At 41.0% G+C, this 6,000-nt stretch overlaps 1 pseudogene; it reads right to left on the bottom strand.

Annotated features, from left to right (window-relative positions):
- Window positions 1–202: 202 nt before the first annotated feature.
- The window catches only part of LOC110205098 (polycomb group RING finger protein 2-like), a 42,094-nt pseudogene continuing 36,296 nt past the window's right edge, over window positions 203–6,000 (bottom strand).

Raw genomic sequence — 6,000 nt, 5'->3', positions numbered from 1 at the left:
GTCTCGCTCGCTGATTTCTCGGTACAACACATTCATTCATTCTTTTATTTGTTTATAAAACCCAACACCCCCTCCCCCCCCCACAACACACACATCTCAGCCGTGGGGTAGAGAAAGCTTGGGTCAAGGAGAGAAGAGGCAAAGTCAAGAAAAAGAGTGAGAGGGTAGAGAAGTGAGAAGTGAGGAAAACCTAGTCCTCAGGTTAAGGGAGGAGACGGGAATGGGGCACCATTGACAATCTTCTGCCTCCTGCAGTGTCTGCAGGCAGTTCGAGGTGTCCATTGGTTGTGGTGCCCTCCAGTGCAGATGTGGGGCAGGGGGAAAGCCCACGGGAGCTGGGGGAGCCATGAGAGGGAGTCACAGGGCTGGGCAGGGAGGAGGAGGTGGCAGGCAGGGTGGAGGGGCCTTGTCGCTGACCGGCTCACATTTGGATGCCCCCCTGGTGTTGGTGCCTTCTGAAGGAGTGGGTACAGTAGGCAGCGAGCCGCTTACAGGCCGGTTAGACAAGGGTACTTGAGGGGAAAAGGGCCATTCTCTCTGCAAGAGTAAACGTAGGCAATGCCCATGAGTGTATAGTACTCCTTCAGAGGTTCTTCCTCATACAAAACCTCCACTTCACACTGGCTGAGCACATCCATCTTGTTACAGAGAAATTTGTCAAGATTCATGACCGTCATGGCTGCTGGGCATTGCAAAATCCGTACCCCTGTTTTTGCCTTGTCCCCATCCCCATTCTCCAAGGAGCCCTTTTTCTCTTGCCTGTCCCTGGCAGCCTCATAAAATTCAATGGAGAGGCTGACAATTTTCTCATCACTCAGGGCCCCCTTCCCTTTTGGGACCTCACCCCTGAGTTCATTGGAGCCATTGGGGATTTTGGTGAGAGGATAGTCTGTGTAGAAATCTCACCGGCATTTCATCTCATCTTTAAAAAGTCAGGAATTAGTTTATATACGATGTCTTGAAGGGTTTTGTCTGACCTGATGCTAAGCAGTGGATTTGTTCCATGGACAGTACTCCTTGGTCTCCAGGTGTCAGATGAGGCAGGTTTTACAGAAGGAATGCAGACATTCTACATTGAGCCCTGGGAAAATGGGAGTTAGAGGGAGGAGATGTAGAAGAAGTCCTCAGCCAAGCCTCCCCTTCGGGCTGCTAGAGGGGAGACCACAAACCAATCTTGAAACAAAAACAAAAACAAAAAAATAACAACTATTGGCTGGATTGGAAATTGGACTGACCCTTGTTAGGCACCCCAGACACAAAGACTGACATGGTATGGCATACTAGAAAATGAAGAATAGCTGTGCATCCTAGGTTGCAGTGTCATATAGCTGCTCAGAGCTCTAGGGCCTGTTTAAGAAGTTTTAGGACACACTCTCCTTGAAGCATAGTAGAAAATGGCTCCTGGGTTTGGTAACTGGAACAAAGTTGATCGAGAGCTAACAATGCAGTCTGAGTGCTTGAATTGTGTTGCATTTCGCATTCTTCATTTTGAAGAGAGAGTGAGAACAAAGAGAGATGACAGTGAGAGTGAGAGGGATGGAGAAGGAGGGAGAGGGAGGAAGAGAAGGAAAAAGAAAGTTTAAATCATCTAATCAGTTCATGTGGGGAAGCCATGAAATCTTGGAAGTCCCTGAATTTTTGTTTGTTTGTTTGTTTTGTTTAGAATAACAGGAGCAAATCTTAGTATGGGAGAAGGCAGAATGAGGGAGTTTCTGGATTTTGGAGGACATGTGCAACAGGAGTAAAGAAGCAGTATGTGTGAAGGCTAGGCTCAATAGTATCAGCAGGTATGTGGGAGCTTGGTATACCTGTGAGTTTTTGGCAGAGCTGTGTCTTGGTCCTACTCTCACCCCACCAATCCTCCTCACCCTATCAGTATTAGAGAGAGATGATGAGAAAGCTCAGCTGATTTCTACTTTTGAAGGACAAGTTTCTGAACTTCTGTTTTCTGGGCAAAGATGAGTCTATGTCTGGAAGGCACAAGAGGGCCTCCAGTACTAGACATGATAGATAATAGAATGACTATGAATTAAATTTCCCTAACAAAGACAGATCCTGAAGTTATGAGAAATCTAGAAAATCATAGGATTGAACCCAGGCAAGAAGCTTGAAAATTATCTAGGCCAACCTCCTCCTTTTACAGATTAAAAAAGCAAACAAAAAAAACCTGAGGCCCAGTAGGAATTGAATATCTCACCCAACATCCCAGAGTTAGAAAGTACCTCATTCAAGAATCAAACCCAGGCCTTCAGCTTCCAAATTCACTGCTCTTTCCACTGTTCTATAGGTGATTCCAAAATTTTTCAGGTGGAAAATTATTTCAAAGCTACATGAACCATTTACTATGCTTTTGATGAACATGTGACATTTACGAAGTCATGGGCAACATGTTTTCTTAACAATATTCAGGTTAAGGAATCTGTTACCTTACCGGGGGACAAGAAAGCCTTATTTTAAAGGCACCACACTGTTTTTTTCTCCACTCAAATGACGGGGTTCAGACAGTGCTGAACACAGTAGTGTTTCAGGATACAAATTCAGTTTTCCTTTAGGGCCTCATTTAGGTCTAATAGAAATGACCCTAATTCAGATTCTGACTCCCTGGAGTATGAAAAGCCTGCTCTTTGTCATAAGCTCACATCAAATTTAACTTTACATGAAAAAAATAGTTATAAATCAGATCTGAGTATTTGTTTTAGTACCTAACTTGGTATGAATGAATGTGAAAGACAACTGTAGGTGCTGAACAGATTGACTAATGCTTTCTTAGAGTATATTTAGAGAAGCATAGGATTGAGTTCATGGGAGTTGATGGTCTTCTGGCACTCAACATTGGTCAGAACCGTTTGGAATAGCATGTTCTATTTTTAGCACACACAATTTAGAAAGGACATTAACAAACTGGAGTACATCTGGAGAAGGGGCATGGGGGGTGTGAGAGATCAATGAGAACACTATTACTGCTACTGGTGGCATTTGGATCTGGGCCCCAGAAAGGAAAAACCCTGTACTTTCCCAGGAGGCCAAATCTGTGGAGTTTACCTAAGGCTATAATCCCACCAACTGTCCTTTCATTGTGGCTACACCCAATCTCCCCTCCATTGTCTTACCTCCCTATGGCCTCTGGCCATTTCCCACACTTAATCTTAGCTAGGCTCCATTGTCCAGGTCCCAGGAGTTTTATTCACCCCAGCTTACTGGCCACTCCCGTCCAGATCTCCTTAGGCCCCTCCTGTTGTCACCCCAAACTACTTGGCCACTCCTAGATCCCTCACACAGACTTTCTGTATATAAGGTCCATCTTGCCACCATTAACAGGCTTAGATTCTTATAATCTAGCCACTGTTTAGATTCCTAAAATCTAGCCACTGGTCAGGTTCTTATAATCTAGCCAATAGTTTACTAATGTTCAAACTCCTTAAAAGTCTGCCCAGTAAGATGGATGTTCTAATAAATCTTGTCTTTGGCTGAAAGAAGGCTTGGACCTGCGTGTTGTGTTTTTTGAGTCCCAGGATGCCTGAACCCCTAAATGGCATCACTACTACTACTACTACTGAAAACTAGCATTCATATAGCACTTTAAGGCTTGCAAAATATTTGGAATATATCTCATTTATACTCACAACAAACCTGTGAAGTAGGTGCCCCTATTTCATAATTGAGGAAATTGACACATGGTTAAGTCAGAGTCCTTACATAATAAGTAGTAAGTGTCTGAGAAAGGACTTAAACTCAAATCTTCTCAAATCCAAGTCCCCACTGTGCCACCTAGTTACCTATATCATACTAAGATTAAAAGAAATGGGGATGTTTAGCTTGAAGAAGAAAACAGAAGACATGTGAAGATGAGGGATGGGGGTGTGGAGAAGGGTGGTTTAATACCTTCCATGAATTTAAAAAAGTCATCATGCAGAGGGAGTAGACTTATTCTACTTAGCCCCAGAGATTAGAATGGTGATTTGTGGATGAAAGATGCCAAGAGGTGAATTTTAGTTCAAAATCAGAGGAAAAAATGTCCTGGTGATGAGAGCTGTCCAAAAGAACTTTGATACCTATTTTTCCAGGATGTTGTAGGGAGGATTATTGCATTAAGTAAGAGTTATATGTATTTTTGTACTCCCACCAAACTTGATACTCTACAATTCCATGAGTTGAATATATTTAATTATATAAAATCTTACAAAAGACTTGACTATGACACGATTAAATGATTGTGCAACTTAGTGTGAGCCATGCATATATGCATAAATAAGCTGACCAATTAATGCCAAAACTAATTATAATGCATATGGTATGAAAGATGTAGAACTGATTTACAAACATATTGTGATGATGTTATCAGTATATGAGATAACTGGACTCCCTTGTTTAGGATTCTACAACAATGAAAAAGCTCAGTCCAAATGTCAAATCCAAAATGGTTGGGATGTAGGACAGAACCTATATACACAGTATGAGCATGTGTTATTGATCCTGCTCTGATACTTCAGTGGATCTGTGATCGCATTAATGTGGGCATTTCCTTTAATAGAATTAAATTTAACTGAATCAGTTCATAATTTATCCTAGCCCTGTTGTCTTTTGTGAATCTTATCTATGGACTCTCATAAGTTCTGCACAGGGAGGTCAATAAAGAGGTCATTTAATATTTTGGCATCTTCTTCAGGGTCTCCTGCCATTGCATAGGTACCAATGTAGTACACAAGCCATCTACTGCCTATAGCATAGTGAACATTGGACTCGGTGTCAGAAAGACCTGGGTTGAAATCTGACCTCTGTCAATTAATAGCTATATGATCACAGACAATCAGTTAGACTTCCTGAGTCTCACTTGTGTACATAGGTAGAATAAGAATGACGATACATATAAAATATCATCCATCATTGGTATAGTGTTGTTTTTGGTGGCATTACACCTTGCTTCATTCTCTGCCTTATTTTTTAGCTACCTTTAATCACTGAATGGGCATTGCCTCAGCTAAAGTGAGACATGTTAAAGATCTTAGCTTAAAAAGGCCAAGGTCTCCCATTGCATCCAGGGACATCTCCAGTTGTCCTGATCTATATCTTGCCAGATGGCTCTAGAGTAGAAAGTGAGACTAACGACTTTGCATCCCTCACTTAAACTCAATTTACTTGCATGTCATGGCATCACCTCCCTGATATTATGTTCCTCCTTGAAAACAAAAGACAAACAACATTATATGATAACACATTTTCCCTAGTCTTGCATTTTTCTAATAACTTCCTTTACCACTACCACTCTTTCTATGTAATTCCTCACTTGCAATGTATGACAGCCTGCTCATGTCCAGAATAGGCCTCTCCATTGACTTTTGGACAATCCTCTTCATCAATTCTTTGGAGACTCTATATCCCATGATTCTCTTTTAATACCAATATCCTTCTAGGGATGTTTTTGACCATGAAGGGATAGACTATTGGAATGAGCTATCAAGGGAAGATTTTGAATTACCATCTGTTATGGCTGGATTAGATATTCCTTTCCCTCATGATAGGAAGCTGGGTGAGATGTATGCTCAGAATCCTCAGGTTACTTGAACTCAAAATCTTATAAAAGAGAATGTTAAAAACTATCTTTACATGTTATTGGAAAAAATAAAATACTATTAAGTGGGGAAAAATAATAAATAAGGAGTTAGAGAAGGAAGTATTTAAGTAGGAACAAAGAGTGTCTTCCCCCTCACTCTTGTTCTTGCTTTTGCAGTGAAGCATTTCTAAGCTACCTCAACTGAAGTAAGCAAGATTGGAAAATTATGTTATGTTGTATGGTGATGAATCAATTACTAAATATGTTAAAATCAATTGCACAATTTTTCAGAATTGAACATTGCTCTTAATGTCACTGTCTAACTGAGCTGTTTTAAAAATAGATTAAATCTCTATAAATGATAGCAGTGAAGAATTACACAGATTACAGAGTATATCATAACTATTTGCAGCAAAGTATTTTCTCCAAAATGGTTGTTCCAGGCCACA

The sequence above is a fragment of the Phascolarctos cinereus genome, unplaced genomic scaffold, assembly GCF_003287225.1.
Source record: "Phascolarctos cinereus isolate Bilbo 61053 unplaced genomic scaffold, phaCin_HiC Scaffold_2;HRSCAF=192, whole genome shotgun sequence".
In the NCBI taxonomy this organism is placed as follows: Eukaryota; Metazoa; Chordata; class Mammalia; order Diprotodontia; family Phascolarctidae; genus Phascolarctos; species Phascolarctos cinereus.
This window is presented reverse-complemented; position numbering and strand designations above follow the sequence as displayed.